The 18,669-nt window shown below is 51.5% G+C and overlaps 1 protein-coding gene across 29 annotated transcripts in view; it reads right to left on the bottom strand.

Annotated features, from left to right (window-relative positions):
* The window catches only part of EPB41L1 (erythrocyte membrane protein band 4.1 like 1), a 126,425-nt gene that overhangs the window by 95,185 nt on the left and 12,571 nt on the right, over positions 1–18,669 (bottom strand). For 28 of the 29 annotated variants that reach the window (XM_060284586.1, XM_060284595.1, XM_060284591.1 and 25 more), the window contains exon 2: positions 13,835–13,885. The exons of the other annotated variant lie outside the window; for it this stretch is intronic. The gene's annotated coding sequence lies outside the window, so the exon portion shown is untranslated. The remainder of the gene's footprint in view (positions 1–13,834; positions 13,886–18,669) is intronic. 29 annotated transcript variants of the gene reach the window in all.

The raw sequence follows: 18,669 nt of genomic DNA, 5'->3' as shown, positions 1-18,669 counted from the left end.
CGGAAGGAGGCAGAAGCTTTGGTTCCCCTGGCAACGCAGACAAAGGCCTCTGCTCAGCACAGCAATCAGCTGAAGTAGGATGCAGACTGTATTCCACCCCATTCAGACTGGGCTCTCTGCTCCTTTTCTCATAAGGAGGGAACCAACCCAACCCTTCTCGTTTTAGCCTCCAACCTCCAGCCAGGCCTCTGGACCCATCTCAGATCAGGAGGAGGAGTAGGGATGGGCCTCTTAGTTGGGGACTTAGGACAATAGCTGAGTCCTGCCCTGTCTGCGGGGGTCCTCTCTCACCAGGTGCGTGCCCCTGAGTTGGGCTGGGGCCCTGTGTGGATGTTCCTCAGCTCATCAGCCCCATACTCCTCTGAGAGGCCGTGCCAGCTGCGGAGCCACAGGAGAGCCTGGAGCTGGAAGGGTGGCGCCTGGTCCAGGCCCAGCTCCGGCATTCATTCACAACTGGACCTGAGCAAGTCTCATCCGCTTCCCCTTGGGGCCTCATTTCCTCCATCTGTAAAGTGTAAAATCTAAGACCTATGGTTCTTTGGAATGACAGCGCCCAGTCCACACTCACCAGAAAAATTACTGAGGGCAGGGCATAGGCAGGAGCTTACCTTACACCACTTTGGGGTTTTATTTTTTAGTTTTGTTTTGGCCACACCGCACGGCTTGCGAAATCTTAGTTCCCTGACCAGGGATTGAACCCGTGCCCCCTGCAGTGGAAGCGCAGAGTCCTAACCACTGGACCGCCAGGGAAGTCCCCCTTATACCACTTTTGAAAGTTTGCCTGGCCCCCGGTCCAGAGCCTTGGAATACATAAATCATTCCACTCCCCGGAATTACCTCTTTGTACACACTTTGAGAAGAAGGAAGAAAATCACAAGAAAACTGATGGACGCTGAAAAACCACTTCCAGATAAAACCCCCAGCTTTGGCCACCTACAGGCCAAGCCAGCACCCCTTCCCTTGCCCAGTCCCTAGCCCAGCAGGGACGAGGTGTGCGCAGCATCCCCACAGAAGGCTCTCTTGTCACTCAGGGAGGAATCAATCATTCAGATTTTAGAAAGATTTTCCACACCGAGAGTCAAAACAAAAAAAAAAAGGTTTTTTAGGAAGCTTCTCAATTCCCAGAAAAGCCAAACTATTGACATCCAAACCCACATGCACTGGTCGTGCTTTCAGCTCTACGATCCCTCAGGCACCTAGTAAGAAACCCTAAAAAAAAAGAGAAAAAAAAGATAGAAAAGGGAATTCCCTGGTGGTCCAGTGGTTAGGATTCTGTGTTTTCACTGCCGAAGGTGCAGGTTCAATCCCTGTCGGGGAACTAAGATCCCACAAAAAAAAAAAAAAGAAAAGAAAGAAAGAAAGCCTGCCACCATCCAGGACACGGCTGCTCTCCCCACCCAGCCCCGTACCCATCAGGCCCTGTGCTGCATCCTCTCACCCTTGTCACCCAGTCTCTCATCTGTTCCCTCTTGTCCTTCCACATGCCCGAGTTTAGGCCCATCACTTCCCACCACTGCCGCTTGCCAACAGTGGTGAGGGCCACGCCAACAGCTTGCCCACTGGCCTCCAGGCCTCAGCCTTGCCCTTCCAACCCATCCTCCCGCCACCAGAAATCACATCACGCCATTCCCAATTTAACACCCTGCAGTGGCCCTCATCACCCTCCAGATAAGTTCCAGGTCTTGGCCCAGTACACATGCGCTGCAGGACCTGGGCCGGCCTGTGGTCCACTTTTCTTTTCTTGCCATCCCCAGCGTGCGCAGCAAACTCCCACCACTCCAAAGCACCCTCCTGTTTCATGCCTGTGCATTTTTTTGTTTGCACTTGTGGTTCCCCTTGCCTGGAATGTCCTTTCTGAAGCCCCCACTGTTGGATGGAGATAACAGCTCACCTTTAGCTCTCTGCTAAGCCCTGTGCAGGCACCATTTCATTTATCCTCTCCAAGACCCTATGAGGCAGGTACTTAGCGCAGCCTGTTTACGGCTGAAGAAATGGGATCAGAGATGTGAATGAAGCTGGCAGAAGTCACATGGTTGTTAAGGCGATGAGCCAGAATAGCAGTCCAAGCATCAGACTCTTAGGTGGCCCCAGTCCTCTGCGACCCCAGGAACAGTGTAGTGGCAACACAGCTTGTTCCCGGCAGTGCTCTTTCTTTCTGGGCTTTGGGAATAGCCTGCCTCAGAGAGCCTCTGGAGAGGGCCCAGCCTGTTCCTCTGGGGTTGCCTCCAACCCTACTTTCCCCCAACCACACAGCACGACCTCTTCAAGTATAAAGAGTCTGAGCCCCCAGCTCAGAAGTAGAGCTCTACAGTTCCCAGAAATGGCCCAGCTGTGACTCCCAGCAATGTCTTTCAGGAAGTCCAGACTCTTTGGCCTAGCATCAAGGAATCACCAGGATCTGGTACCAGCTTACCTTTTCTTTTTTTTTTTGGCCATGCTGAGTGGCACGTGGGATCTTAGTTCCCCGACCAGGGATCGAACCCATGCCCCCTACATTGGAAGCACTGAGTCTTAACCACTGGACAGCCAGAGAAGGCCCCCAGCTCACCCTTTCAACCTTAATTTCCCACTGCATCCCCTGGCCCCATGCATGCGTGCTCTAGCCACAATAAACTGGTATTTACCATCCCAGCCACGTTGGTTGTCACTAAAAGCTGCCATTTACCGAGCACCTACTAAGAGCCATGCCCTGAGCCAGGCACTTAACTAGCATCTCATTTCCCTACAACTCATTCATTCATTCATCCAACAAATACCTACTGAATATCTACTAGGTGCCATGCAATGTGGAGCGAACGTGCTGTTAAAAATAAAAGACAAATGGTTACAAATTGTGGTAAGCGTTGTGAGGAATCAAGGCGGAGGTAGAGAGCAGTGCGGTGGGGCCGGCAAGGAAGGTGTCTAACTAAGCTGAGTTGTAAAGGATAAGAAGGATCCTAGACTGCAAAGAGCCAGGGAAAGAGAATTCAAAGCAGAAAGAACAGCACATGTAAAGGTCCTGAGGTGGGGAAAAATTTGTTAAATCAACGGAAGAAATAAATGACCAATGAGGAGATACATGACTGGAGAGGGGGAAGCAGAGACAGGCTCATTCAGGGCCCTGTAGCCATGGTAAGGAGTTCAGAGTTTATTCTAGGAGCAGAGGAAAGACACTGAGTGACATGGTCTGATGTGTATTTTACGAAGACCACTCTGCCTGCCACTTGGAAAGGAGACTTGAGAATATAGATAACGTATGTAATGTATGCAAAGTAACTGGCACTGTAAATGTGAATCCTCTTTTCCTTCTCTCTCCCTCCTCCCTTCCCAGGCTGGAAATGTCCTCTTTAACTCCTATTCCTTCTCCTGACCTATACATTGTCATAATTTGAATTTTCTGAGGATATAATGATCTGTATAGATACGGACCAGTGAGAGAATGCAATGTACCCACTGTCACAGAGCGGGGCTGCAGCAGTGGTGGACTTTTCCTGCCTTCTCTCTTCCCCCTGAACTGGACCCCCAGTTGATGCAAAAGTCAGGAGGAAGAGGAGGCAGCAAGTGCTAAGGCCTTCCCCCTAGGTTCTCCCCCAAACTCTTCATGGAGAAGCTCTGAAAGCCTGGTTCCCAGGCAATCATGGGCTCAGGATGGCGGGGTGGTGGGTGCCCTGGAGTAAGCCCCCAGTCTAGGTACACTCTCTCCCTCTGCTTGAGCCAGATAAGGGCAGGCCAGACTACAGATGGAGACGGGCTACTTGCTAGGATGCTGGCTGATCCTATCACCTTCCCCAGGAAACAGACAAGGGTTGTGGCCCTCATTCTACACACTCAGGACCTGAGGCACTCAGTGTGCTATGACCTGCTTAAGGATGGAAAGAACATGGCAGAGCTTGAACTAGAATCATAGTATGTGGCTGTTTGAGGATTACTGAGCTGAAAACTCTGTTGTACAGATGAAGACATTAAGGTCCAAGAAGGGAAAGAGATGTGACATGCTGAGTAAGTGATAGAGTCAGAACTAGGAGTCTAGGGCTTCCCTGGTGGCACAGTGGTTAAGAATCTGCCTGCCAATGCAGCGGACACGGGTTCGAGCTCTGGTCCGAGAAGATCCCACATGCCGCGGAGCAACTAAGCCCATGCGCCACAGCTACTGAGCCTGAGTTCTAGAGCCCACAAGCCACAACTACTGAAGCCCGTGCGCCTAGAGCCCGTGCTCTGCAACAAGAGAAGCCACCGTAATGAGAAGCCCGTGCACCGCAACGAAGAGTAGCCCCCGCTCTCCGCAACTAGAGAAAAGCCCACGTGCAGCAACGAAGACCCAATGCAGCCAAAAATAAATAAATAAATGAATAAATGAAAAAAAAAAAAGAACTAGGAGTCTGAGCATCTTCTGCTTTCCAGTTCCCCGTGCAGCCTCCCTTGAGAAAGATGGCAAAGGGGGCAGAGGTGAGGCTGGCCTTGTGGGTGGGGAGGGAGGCAAGGACAGAGCAGCACTGCTTCCTCCGGCCGGCCCTGCTCCAGCTTGCAACCCTCCCACTGTTCATGGGTGCAGCAAAACCTGCCAAACCAGTGCCTGTACCCAGGCCAAGGGGCAGAGCCCAGAGCTACAGGGGTGTGACTAGGCTGCAGACACCAGGAGCTAAGCGGCAGGGAGGACACAGAGGCCTCTTGGCCTGCCAGCCAGGCCACACAGGCACTGCCCCAGGGCCAGGGTGGGCGCTCAGTGCTGAACTGCTCCGTCACCCGGAATCAGGCACAGCTGGGACTTGCCAGGCCTCCTGTGGCCAAACAAGGGCCTGCCCTCTGCTTCCCCTCCCCCTCTGGACTCTCAACGTGTCAGCTGTCAGTGCCACCAGGGCAAGAGACCCAGGAACTTATCTGGGAGACATGACAGGAGGCAGGGAAATGTGACAAAAATGACACACAAACACTTCTCCCCTCCCAACCACAGCCACCAGGATGAAGTCCCGCCCTCTCTGCTCTGTTGGGGACACACATGCTCTACCCCTTGCTCTCCCCCAACCTCAGTAACCAAGACCCAGGAAATAGCTGAGCACAAGATGTGACTGTTGGAGGAGGGGGGCAGGAAATCGGCGTTCCTAGGTAGCTCTGCAGCACTGACACTCGGTGTGGACTTGGGAAAACCTGCCCTCTCAGTCTCCAATCTCGCCACCCTTCCCTTGGAGGTGCTAGGTCAACTCCATGTTTCAGGGAGCCTTTAAGTTTTGCTCTCACCCCACCTCCACCCCACCTCTCACCACCTCCTGCCCAAAGGAAAGCATAAGAGGTTAAACCCACCAGTATGCAGGGCCCCTGCTGGACAGGGCTTCTGTGTCAGGGGCTGCCTTGCCGGAATCTGTTCTGTCAGCACTAGTGCCAGCCGGGGACACGGGGCCCACAGGCCAGACTATTTGGGGGGCTGATGATTCTATCAACTTTTCCCAAGGGCTCAGAACCCAGTTCAGAGACCACTCCCAAGGCCTGCAAGACTCAGAAGCCAACCGCTTGGCAGGAAGGGACCCTGGCATCAGTCTGGGCTTTTGTGAGCATGGGACACATGGGCCAGGCAGGTGCCCTACAAACGTCAGAGACTGTTCTCGTATCTCAACCAATCCCCTCCCTTGGTAGACAGGGAGGAGGAGGCCCAGAAAGAGGCAGGGACCGGACCAAGGTCACACAGCAAGGCCATGGCAGAGAGGGAACCCCTCAGCCCAGGGCTTCCAGAACCTACTTCCTCCCACAGCACATTTTCCCAAATTCAAAATCATGCATCCCACGGGGGAGCCGAGAGACACCTTCCTCGCCACTGCTTGGAAACTGCCAGAGACTGCTACGAAGTTCTGCCGTTCAAAACGGATCATGTGTATACCTGCTCTGTTTGCCTCTGTGTCCTAGCACATTGGGCAGTGCCTGGCGTAGGGCAGGAACTCAGTGCACACTGGTTGACTAAATCAAGACTCAGTGGCGGATTGACTGGAAGCAGAATCTACTTCTAGGCCCCAGCCCTGGGGGTGGGGTGGGGAGCCGGAAACAGAAGCGAGAAACGGAAGAGGCTCAGGATCCAGGCAGGCTGCATTGAACAAGCAGGGACACTGTTGGCCCACAGCTTCAGAAATCCTGGGCCCCAAAGTGAGAGACAGGTTGCCCCCAATCACCCTGAATGTATGGACTTAAAGACCTGTGGCGGGGGGGCGGGTAACTTCCCTGGCGGTCCAGTGGTTAAGACTCTGCACTTCCACTGCAGGGGGCGCAGGTTCGATCCTTGGTTGGAGAACTAAGATCCCGCATGCTGCGCGGCGCAGCCAACATAAAAGACCTGTGTGTGTGTTTCTGTGACTTGGCAAGGCCACCAAGCCAGCCACTCTGTCATTTAACTCAGTCACTTGCTCCCTCACTCTCCAAAACTTATGCGGTAAAAATGAGGGTCAGTAACAATCGTCCCCCACTTCCCTGTCGGTGCTGCCAGACCCAGAGCTGACCCCCGTAACACATTTGGCCAGGAGTCGAGCTCCCAAAGCGTGAAGACCTGAGCTAAAATCAGGGGCACGCCACTTCTCCTAAAACTCACGACTGCACTTATAAAATGGAGATGGGGGACTTCCCTGGTGGCACAGTGGTTAAAGAATCCGCCTGCCAATGCAGGGGACACAGGTTCGAGCCCTGGTCTGGGAAGATCCCACATGCCGCGGAGCAGCTAAGCCCGTGCTCCACAACTACTGAGCCTGCGCTCTGGAGCCCGCAAGCCACAACTACTGAAGCCCGTGCACCTAGAGCCCGTGCTCTGTAACAAGAGAAGCCACCACAATGAGAAGCCCCTGCTCGCCACAACTAGAGAAAGCCCGCACGCATCAACGAAGACCCAACGCAGCCAAAACTAAATAAAATTTTAAATAAATAAAATGGAGATGGTAACGCCTTCTTAAGGAATGCTCTGAAAGCCACATACAGTGATGCGTGTGAACATGCTTTGTAAAGTGTCAAAGAGATATAAGAGATTATTCATAACAATAACATTGCCACCACTAGCCCCGCTGGCCCCCAGAGAATCCCAGTCTCTAAAGGTCAGTGATCATCATCATTATGGCCACCAAAAACTGATAGGAAAATCTATCAGTTATTAAACACTTGAATCTGTCAAAGGCAGGTTGCCTGCCTTCTCTCATTTGGCCTCCATAACCTCTGAGGCAAGAATTATTATTGTGTCCATTTTACAGATGGTAAAACTGAGGCATTGAGAAATGAAATATTCAAATTCACACCATAGGTGGTGGAGCAGGGACAGACTGCACCCAAGTCTGTCTGAGTCTGGAGCTGCAGCTCATTCCACTGCCCCGTGGGAGCATGTCACCTTGCTAAAGCAACTCCCCATTTGCCAAAGCCTGACGTGGCCCAAAGCAACATAGTCACTTCTCTGACCCTTGCAGCAGTAATCCTTGAGATGGGTAGGATTGGCTGATTTTGTCATCCCTGTTTGACAAATGAGGCAACTGACCCCCAGGAAAACTTGGCAACCATGTATCTCAACTCACTGATCATAGAAAAGCAGGAATACAAAGGACTGTGGAGAGTGGATCCCAAGGGGGAAACTGAGGCCTGGAGAGGGAAAGGGACCTGCCCAGGTCATTCGTTCAGACCTTTCCTGAGACCTTTCTTCATATGTGAGACACACATATGAAGAAAGCAGTGTCTGCTCTTCTAGTTTTATAATGCTGCCCCCCACTCCACGGCTAGCTGCCCCGCCCCCTTTGCATCCAGGGCCAGCAACTGACGCCAATTAACTTTCCTAGTCTGAGTCTTAGTCCCCAACTTACAAATGGGGAAACTAACTTGGTCAGCAAAGAGTTCTAGAGGCCAAAACAGTTGCCCCCGGCCCCCATAAAGCCCAGGAAGCCAGTCTCAGCGCCTTTGTTTCCTGCTGCCCCCAATCCAGGGAGGTCTGGAGGTAGAGAACGTGCCCACACTGTATTCACAGAGTTGTGCAACCATCACCACTAATTCCTGCCTGCACCCCATTTATACTTAGCAAGTGCTGAGCTTCAAGCCCCAACGCTCCTAGGAACACAGGGCTCCTCCCTGGTTTGGCCCAGATGCCAAAAGGCCAGGGCGCCCCTGGAAGAATTTCTCTGGGGCAGAAGTGGAGCAAAATGTAAACACTCAGTGGACACTGTGTTCCACTTCGTGAAACAAAGTTGTGGATTTTCTGGGAAAGGGGCCCACTATATCAGGCCAGCCCAAGCCCAAGCCTTTTCCCAGCCTTGCCTCTGTAGCTGCCCTGAATGCAACGATTGTGCTGCCCCTGGCCTCAGTTTCCCCATCTGCTCCCTGGGCAGCAGGCTGAAACATGTGCCTCCAACATTCCACAGAGGGATCTTCCCCAACAAATGTCTAATCTCATCCACCTTATCAGAAGATAAAGGCCATCCTCTTATGTCAGCCGAGATTGGCAAGAGCAGTAGGCTTGGGCTGGGTTAGGGGATGATCAAATTCAGAACTGGTGATGAAGCTTTATTCTGCAGGCCTTAGGAAGCTTGGGAAAGTTTGAACTGGGGACATGACCCCCACAGACTGGGCCAGAAAGGGGGCTGTCCTTACAGCCATTAGCAACAGGAAGAAAGGTCAGGATTCCAGACACTGGTTTCTATCTTTTAGCTCTGCTCTGCCACTCATTAGCTGTGTGACCTTGGAGAAGTCACTTACCTTCTCTGAGCCTCAGTTAACCCATCCGCAAAATGGGAGTAATTCTATCCTCCCTGCCTTACCTCTCAGGATTATGGGGGAAATCTGATGAGATGATGAATAGAAAAGGCCTTATAGGAAAAATATAAGGGACTTTGATTCTAGTCCAGGTGATAAGAGCCATGGCGATGAAGAACACCCCACCCACCACAAGAAAAAATTCCCCTGCCCTTTTCTACCTCTTTTCCCCCTACAGCAATGCTGGAATCCCTCCAAGAAGGGTCGGAGAAATCCAGGGATCCCAGAGACAAGAAGGGTCACAGAAGGAATACTGGACATCTGCGTCTTGTCAGTATGACATTTGTGAAGCCTGGCCCCCTGTCCCCGAGACAGCCCCTCTAGCTCTCAGGCAGGCAGTAAGCCAGGGGAAATGGTCAGTATCCATGTCGGGGAGAGGCTGGGGAACAGACAGGGGAGCCAGAGTCAGCATTTCCGAGCCACCACTGTGAGAGGAGTTTCTGGGCAAGAGCAGGGAGGAGGCTGTTGTGGGTGGGAGGTGTTCCCCTGTTGAGTCTCCCCCACCTCCATCCCTCCTGCAAGAGACAATGATGTTACCTTTCATGTGACAACTGTACCTGTGTCACTTTCCTCCTCTGTAAAATGGGGGTGATGAAGCCTCTGACACGCCGTGAGTCCAGTTCAGTAAACATGCCTGTCATTCTCCCATCCTATGAAACCCGGAGGCTCCCAGTGCTGACAGCTTCTTCCCCCAATTTTCCACCTGAGTTATTTAAAGAAAAAATCTGAAGGCACTTTCAGGACAGAGCCCAGGCCTTGAGGGCGTTATCCATCTCCTGACAAGGTAGATGAGATCTGTTGTGTGTTGAAGGGGCGGGGGGAAGGAAAGGGGGCCCCTCCGTGGGTCAGAGGTACATGTTTCAGCCTGCTGGCTGGGGAGGGGATGGGGAATACTACTGTTCACCAAGGCTCTTAGAAACAATCCTGGTTCCTTGAGCCTGTGTCGCCTGGAGGAAAGGCTGACCTCTGGGCAATGGACCACAGGGGAGCACTCTTCCCATCACTCGCCACCAGGAATGAAGGACTGACACCTGTTGGTGCCCAGATGCCCTTGTCCACCATCTATGTGGGATAAAAGGTGAAGGATCTGGACACCTGTGTGCAGCTGGAGATGATCAAACTTCTTCACATCTCTGAAGAGAATAGTATGGAAGGAGGGGTCTTTCTGGGAAGCCTGAAAGATGGGCTAGTCACCCTCCCCAACCCCAGCTCTTTAGTTCTGGCCAAACTGAACCACTGCTGCTTCTCCCTTCCACGCCTTTTCCCAGGCAGCTCCTGGAGAGCCCTCCCTGAACCAAACGTCCCAATCCAGCTCCGTCCAAGGCCTAGATCAAATGTCCCCTCCTCCCGGAAGCACATTTTGACTGCTGTGCCCCACGCTGCCCCCCTGTTTCTCTGAGCCTCAGTTTCCTCTGGAAAATGGGGGCAATAATAGTACCTACTCCACAGAGCTGTTCTTGCAATTAAATGAGACAATGAACATTAAGTGCTCAGCACAGAGCCTGGCACAGCTTGGGAGCTCAGTAATGTGACTTATTTGTTATGGTGACCCTTCAGGCAAGTTCACAGATGAGTTTTCTTTCTTTCTTTCTTTCTTCCTTTCTTTCTTTCTTTCTTTTCTTTCTTTCTTTCTTTCTTTCTTTCTTCCTTCCTTCCTGCCTGCCTTCCTTCCTTCCTTCCTTCCTTCCTGCCTTCCTTCCTCCCTCCCTCCCTCCCTCCCTCCCTCTCTTTCTTTCTTTTTTATTTTTAATAATCTGCACTTTTTTAAAAAAAGAAATATTTATTTATTTATTTGGTTGCACCGGGTCTTAGCTGCAGCAGATGGGCTCCTTAGCTGTGGCTGACGGGGTCCCTAGTTGCAGCTCACCGGCTCCTTAAGTTGCAGCATGTGGGCTCCTTAGTTGCAGCCCACGGGCTCCTTAGTTGTGGCATGCAAATTCTTAGTTGCAGCATGCATGTGGGATCTAGTTCCCTGACCAGAGATCGAACCCAGGCCCCCCACATTGGGAGCATGGAGTCTTATCCACTGTGCCACCAGGGAAGTCCCACAGATGAGTTTTCTTTACATCTCCTGAAAAGCCTACCACAGAGATACACAACGGATGAATGGATATCTATGGAGGTGGATCTGTGTGCAACATAAGGAAGACTTTCTCTACTCCCAGAGCAGAATAACCTGGGCCTGGGCTGTCTCTGCAGATCATGAGCTCCATGTCACGGAGCAGCATGCAAGTAGATGTAGGATCCACTTGAACTGCTGACGGGAGGCAGTAGACATAGTGATCAGAGCGTGAGCTCTGAAGACAGACTCCTTGGACTTGAACCCCAGCTTCTCCGCTTACTCAGTGTGTGACCTTCACTAGCTATGCCTCGGTTTTCCCATCTATAAAATGGGGAGAGTAATGGCACCTACCCAAAGGATTGTCATGAGGATTAAATGAAATAATACATGAAAAACAATAGACCATGCTCAGCATAGAGAGAGTAATTCAATAAACATTACCTATTGTTATCATTGTTGATATTTGTATTACTATTACTGAAGAGAGGAGTTATGGTACTTTGCAGGCCTATAAGCTACTCATTCTCCTATAACCCAAGATTCCGCTAACATGTGCGTATGTTCTCATGGCTCTGTCCACTCCCCCTTCTTCTGGTGTTAGCTCTGCTCCTCCACTTGCTACACAGGTAGACAATTGACCCAGGCCGGGCCACTATAGGGAACGTCCCTATCCCCAGCAACAATGATTGAACCAATCAGAGTCCTTCCCTTGGGTTGATATATAGATCCTAGAAGAAAAATAGTTCCCTCTTTCTGTTTGGGTTGCTAAGCTGGGGCAGTGGACAGCCAGTTCCTCATAAGGGCAGAGAGGAGAGACAAGCCGTGATGGGAGAGAGATGGGGAGTCTATCTGATTCTTCATCCTTCAGTTCTATGAACTGCCCCAGGATCCACTGAAGTCTACTTTGAAGTTCAAAGCCACTTTGAATAGAGTTTTTGTCATTTGTCTCTGAACAATCCAGGCCCAATTATACAGGCTCTGACCAAGACTTAGTCTGTGCTGGCCATGGGCAGGGCAGGGCAGAGGCAGCATTATGACTGCTCCTGTGTGTTCCAGCACAATCCCTGTCATCTGGGCTGCAAAGGACAGTCCGCAAAGCATGTTCTAAAGAATCATCCTGACCCAACGGCCTTCACACACTGCTTCCCAGAGCCCTGGGAATCTGCAGAGGCACCTCCAAAAACACCCACAGAACAAAGGGCAGTAAGGAGGGCAACAAGATTCTGTGTAAATTGCTGCGAATTCAACCACAGCAGTTCTGTCGCGAATGCGTACGTATCGGGATTCTGCTGCCCCCAGAGATCTGAAATACCTTATTCTAACGGACGCTCAGAAGACTATTAAGAAGTAACCAAGACTGCTGTGTCTACCCCCATTCTCCAAAAAAGAAAACTGAGGCCCAGAAAGGGGAAACGATGAGGCCGAGGCCACAGAGCACGTCAGTGTCAGCGCACGCACTTGAACGCAGGGCTCTGGACTCGCAGGCCAAACGAACTCCACTGCACCAGGCTGCCTGTGAAAATCTATCATCTCTCACATTTCCTGTCTCCTCCGGTAAACTGATGGTAGTTAATATCTAGAGTCTCACCTTTCTCAGCTCTGACTCCTGCAGAGCTGCCTGCCTCTGAGCCTGGCTCCTGGGAGGGCTCCAGAAGCTCAAGGAACTTGTGGAATAAATGTATGAACCGACCGCGACCTTCCCCCTACCATGTACACAGACACTCAGTTCCCCTTCTCCCCACCCATTTGCCCAAACGTCAGGGAAAGCCTGGCAGGCCCCCTCCTGGGAACTCCTAATCCACCTCCTCTGTCCTGGCTGTTCCGTGACTGTGGACAGAGGATTCCTTGTTCGCAGTGCTTCCTGCCCAGAGATCTCTGTGGGGCCCATGCGCTGGCAGGAAAGAGTCAAATCTCTCCTTTAAACTGGCGTTAAAGCATCTCTGTCCCTACCACCCCCGGGAGCAACATGCTCCCAGCTCTGTTAGGCATCTGTTCTACCTGCCCTGGCCTGGCTCAGCCCCACCTCAACACCCATAGCCTCTGCTCCCTACACATACACACACACATACGCACACACACAGGAGAGTTCCCCTAGGTACAGAGGTGCCTCACATCTAATCAACAGTAAAAACCAGAGGATTCTAGAATGACAACATCACAGCCCTGGCAGTTGTGCTTTACTAGTAACCCCACAATGACATTTGCATAATACTTCACAATTTCCCAATCAGTATAACTTCATTGGCCCAGTTCCCTCTCCACACCCTCACCCTGCCAGTGTCACGGAACCCGGGAGGTGGAAAGGGGCTCTGACATGTCCCAGGCCAGCAGTTTGCAAAGTGTCTTGCACAGAGCCCAGGACGGGTTTCCGTCATTGTCTGAGGGCTGCTGGTGCTGTGGACTTAGCCAATTAGAGTCCCCCGGCCCACCCCAACTTCGACCACGGCTGCAATCCCACCCCTCTATTGTTTTGTACACTGAGATTCTCTGGGGTTCATTTGAAAAGGGGATTTCACTGCTGGAAAGTCTGAAAGCAACTCATTTACTCTGAGCCCACCTCCCCGCCCTGACAATGTATATATGACCCTGAGGCCAACAGAGAGGGACGTGGCTGCCCCAGGTCACGCAGGAGTCAGTGGCAGAACAGAACGAAAACACCCTCTTCTGAATCTAGTCTACAACCTCACAGTGGTTAAGCAAAAGAAAACAAGGTCTGCAAGTCAGCAGATCCGGCTTCCAGGTCCGAGGCCACCCGTCCCCAGCCGTGGTGGACAGATCAGCAATTTGGGCAAAGCGTGCTGCCTAGCACAGAGGTGCTTAATGAATACCCACTGCAGTCCCTCCTCAAAACAAGCCAAAACCAGAGATGACCCTCAGCACCGCCCCGCTTTTTCAAACCCACCAGGAATCTGTGGCCTAGACAAATCCTCTCGCCTCCCCAGCAGTAAAATATATTAAAACAGCCTGAGGGCTGACAGACCAAATTTGTCCAACCCGAGCAAAAGAGCCAGGATGAGGCTGAGCCTCTGTAACACTCACCCCTGCTGCGACCACACCGGCTCCCTGGGGGTAAGGACGGCAGTCAGGCACCTGGAAGGAGGAAACGGTGTTAGCACCTCCGAACTGAGTTCGTGGACCCAGCGTGGAGCTGGAAACTGAGAGGCTGGCATTTGACTCTCTGAGGAACCTTTGGGAAGTTGCTGAACCTGTTACACAGAAAGGCCTGTGTGACGATGCAGAGCAAAAGGGAAAGTAACAAATATGAAACTGGAGCGGCCAGGAGGGGCCAGGCCATGAAGGGCCTTGGAGGCCGAGGTAAAGAATTCAGTCCTGAGTCTAAGAGCAATGAGAAACCATTGACCTGTAGGGTCGAGAATGGACTGGAAACAGGCAAGAGTAGCTTTAGGCATGTGAGTTAGGAGGCTGTTGTGGCTGTCTGGGGACATGTGACAAGGGCCCAGGCTGGGGTGGGGACAGCAGAGCTCGGATGAGGTGGATGGATTCCAGAGCTCTTTTGAGCGGTGGTATCTCCAGACTTCGGCGGTGGACCAGATCTGGGGGGATAAGGGAGAGAGAGGTCTGCCAACCTCTCAGGTGCCTGTTTCATGTCAGTCCCCTGGTCTCCAGCACCCAGGACGAGCCACACCCATTGTTCTCTCAACCTGGCCTATCCTTAACTCAGTTTCCCCATCTGTCAAATAAACATGGTTGGGGACTTCCCTGGTGGCACAGTGGTTAAGAATCCACCTGCCAGTGCAGAGGACATGGGTTCAATCCCTGGTCTGGGAAGATCCCACATGCTGCAGAGCAGCTAAGCCCGATGCACCCCAGCTACTGAGTCTGCGCTCTAGAGCCCATGAACCACAACTACTGAGCCCGCCTCCAAAACTACTGAAGCCCGCATGCTCTAGGGCCCATGTGCCGCAACTACTGAGCTCGCGTGCTGCAACTACTGAAGCCCACGCACCTAGAGCCCGTGCTCCTCAACAAGAGAAGCCACCGCAATGAGAAGCCCACACACCACAACGAAGAGTAGCCCCTGCTCGCCGCAACTAGAGAAAGCCGGCCCGTAGCAGCAAAGGCCCAATGCAGCCAAAAAATAAATTTAAAAAAAATTTTAAAATAAAATAAACATGGTTGGACTCAGGGGTCCCTAAGGTCTTTTTAGCATTAATGTTCTGTTCTGGTCTAATTCACTCACAGAGTATTTAAGCCCCTTTTCAATCATCTTTAAGCCCCAACTGCAGGCCTGGCCTAGTACACAGTGGGCAGGATCGTTGGAGGGAGCATCCTCGGGGTCCCTGGAGTCACACACTTAGAACAGTTATCTCCAGGTGAGATGAAGTATTTCCGCTTCACGTAGAACACAAGAACTGAGCAAATAGGAAGACCACCTGGGCTGAGCTTGGAACAGCAGAAGCAGAAGCTGTGTGCCCGAGCAACTTGTTCCTGCCCCCGCTCCAGAGGCCGGTAGGGGCCTCAGGACATTGTCACTGCAGCTGTAACATCCATCACCCAGCGGCTTACGACCTGGTTCCCCATCCACTGTTTCCCAGAGCCCAGGCTCACCCTGGGGGCCAGGTACCGAGGGACCTGGGAGGCAGTGCAGGACAGTGGTTTAAGCTGGGGCTCCGCAGCCATGCAGACCGGTTTGAATTCTGCCCCCACCTCTTTCTAGCAAAGTGGCCTGGGGCAAGTCACCTCACTTCTCTGAGCCTCGGTTTCCTCATTTGGAAAGGAGACATAGTGTCTGCTTCCAGGGCTAATGGGAGGATTAAATGAGACGCTACATGTGGAGAACTCAGCACAGTTCCCTATCACAACAATCCAGGAGGAGTCGCCATTTACGGATGTGGACACTGGGACCCAGGGAGTTGAAATGACTCACTGAAGATCATTAGAGAATCAGCACAGGGGTGAGACCCAGAGCTCAGGGTCTTAACTGCCCGGTTATATGCTAACCATTTGGGTTCCTCTTTTTTTATTATTTATTTTAAAATTTTATTTATTTTATTTTTGGCTGTGTTGGGTCTTTGTTACTGTGTGCGGGCTTTTCTCCAGTTGCAGCGAACGGGGGCTACTCTTCGCTGCGGTGCGTGGGCTTCTCATTGCGGTGGCTTATCTTGTTGCGGAGCACGGGCTCTAGGCACACGGGCTTCCGTAGTTGTGGCGTGCAGCCTCAGTAGTTGTGGCTCGTGGGCTCTAGAGCGCAGGCTCAGTAGTTGTAGTGCTCAGGCTTAGTTGCTCCGCAGCATGTGGGATCTTCCCGGTCCAGGGCTCAAACCTGTGTTCCCTGCATTGGCAGGTGGATTCTTAACCACTGCACCACCCGGGAAGCCCCTGGGTTCCTCTTTTTTAGATGAAGATGTTGAGACGAAAAAATTACAAGTGACTTGACCAGAGCCACAGAGGGAATTCATGGTAGAAGAAGGATTTGAACCTAGGCCTTCTTGATGAAAAATCCCCTGGTCTCCCCCACGGCTATCCAGAAAGTAGATGTGTGTGGAGAAGCTTCAGATTTCAGGGCCCTTTAAACCTGGAACAGGGACAAATGCAAATCTGGGCAGATGGAGTGAGGGTGGTGGTGAAGCTACCTTGAGAGGAAACCAGAAGGAGCGGGTGAAACAAAAGCCTCTTTCTCAGCGCTCACTGGGGACTGGGCAGGAGAGGAGGGGCTGACAAGCAGGGCCATCCGTCCCGCCAGGGCCGAGCTGAGGGCTGGATCTAAACAAACAGAAACAGTTCCAGCTTGGCCACCAACTTGCTGGCTGATCCTAGGGAGGTCACACACACACATACACACACTCAGGTCTCTGTTTCTTCAACTCAAGAATGAGACAGTTGTACTGAATGGTGTCGAGATCCCTTGCAGTTATAGAAGACTATTCATAACCATTTCTCATAAGCGCCAGACTCCTGGTCAGGCCCTGCTCTCACAAGCCCCAGAGGGGGACTCTTAACGCTGGCTCCAATATTCCTACAATAGGCATGGGAAGTCCTGCATTCAGGTTCTGGCTATATAGCCAGGTCACTTCCCCTCAACAGGCCTCACCTTCCTCATCTATAAAATGGGCACACATCTTTGCCTGATCACCTATAGAACCAGAAGATCCAAGGAGCTACCCCTAAAGGCAAGCAATCCCCACCCCAGCTCCCACCCTCAATCTCTTTTAACTCCTCCTTTCCCTCTGACCCATGTCCCATTTGGACAAATGGAATAACTGAATCCAAGCTGATAGATGCAACAGCACTAGCAACAACTCCCACAACCAGGAGTAGTAGTCACCACTGCCACAGCTAAGACTCTGCCGTGCAAATGTGCAGGCACTGTGCTAAGCGTGCACTTGGATTATATCTCAGGTGATCCCCTCCATCAACGAGATAAATCCCACCCTTAGCCTAGATTTACAGATGATAGACTAAGGTTCAGCAAAGTGAAGTGACTTGCCTAAGGTCACCCACAGAGCAAGTGCATAGCATGGCCACCCAGACAGGGGCTCTTCATCTGACACCAGAAGCCCTGATCTTATCTTTGAGGCTATGGAGTTATTCTGCGTAACATTCCACCATGGAGTGTGGCCCAGGTATGGGGGGTGGTGAGTGGGGGAATATCTCGACTTCACCTTCACCCCCAAACCTCCCCGAATAACTAGGCTCTATTTTCTTGTATGATTATTCAAATGTGTCCAACTCAACTTAGGGTAGAACAGAGCTGTCCAATCAAAACATAATACAAGCCAAATATGTAATTTAAAAGTTTCCAGTAGCCACATTTAAAAGAGTACAAAGGAGTGGGTGAAATTAATTTTAATAGTATATTTATTTATTTATTTATTTATTTTTTGCGGTACGCGGGCCTCTCACTGTTGTGGCCTCTCCCGTTGCGGAGCACAGGCTCCGGACGTGCAGGCTCAGCGGCCATGGCTCACGGGCCCAGCGGCTCCGCGGCATGTGGGATCCTCCCGGACCGGGGCACGAACCCGCGTCCCCTGCATCGGCAGGCGGACTCTCAACCACTGCGCCACCAAGGAAGCCCTAATAGTATATTTATTTAACATGTCATCAATATCAAAAGTATTATTGAGGGAATTCCCTGGCAGTCCAGTGGTTAGGACTCTGCGCTTCCACTGCTGGGGGCCCAGGTTCAGTCCCTGGTTGGGGAACTAAGATCCCACAAGCCTTGAGACCCACCCCCACCAAAAAAGAAAAAATCCAAAAGTATTACTGAAATATTTTACAATCTTTTTTTTCATACTAAGTCTTCTAAATCCAGTGTACACCTTACGCTTACAGCACATCTCGATTCTCACACTAAATTTTCATCAGATATTTACAGTGTCTTAGCCTTGACAATTGAAAAAGTGTTTGCACAAATCTAAGTTCACAAACATACACAGAAGTTTTCCAATAACTGGAATATTCTTTTTAATTTTTAAATTAACTAAAATTAAATAAGATTACAAATTCAGTTCCTCGGTGACACCAGCCACATTCCAAGTGCTCAGTAGTCTCACGTGGCTGGTGGCTACCGTATGGGGCAGCTCTAACAGTCAAGTCCTAGAGGGCGGGACTGGTGGCCTCCTTGGCCCTAAGCCAGAGCTAGGCCTCCCAAAATAAAGTTGAATGTCAATAGAATGGTGTCTACTTATTCCAACCCCCTACGGAGCCTGATATTAATATCGACCTCTGGTGCCTTTATACTTACAGCGCGGGTGACAAAGGGACAGAGTACCCATTGCTCAGATGGCACTATGGCTCCGAGAGATGGGCCATCACTCCAAGGTCCCCCAGGTTTGACCCACAGCCTGTCTGACTTGGAAGCCTAAGCTCTGTCCCTAAAGCTTGGCAGGGGCCCGGTCTGGGGCTCAGGCTTC

This window comes from Globicephala melas, chromosome 15 (assembly GCF_963455315.2).
Source record: "Globicephala melas chromosome 15, mGloMel1.2, whole genome shotgun sequence".
Classification (NCBI taxonomy): domain Eukaryota; kingdom Metazoa; phylum Chordata; class Mammalia; order Artiodactyla; family Delphinidae; genus Globicephala; species Globicephala melas.
Note: the sequence above shows the minus strand (reverse complement) of the source record. Positions and strands in the feature narration are given on the sequence as shown.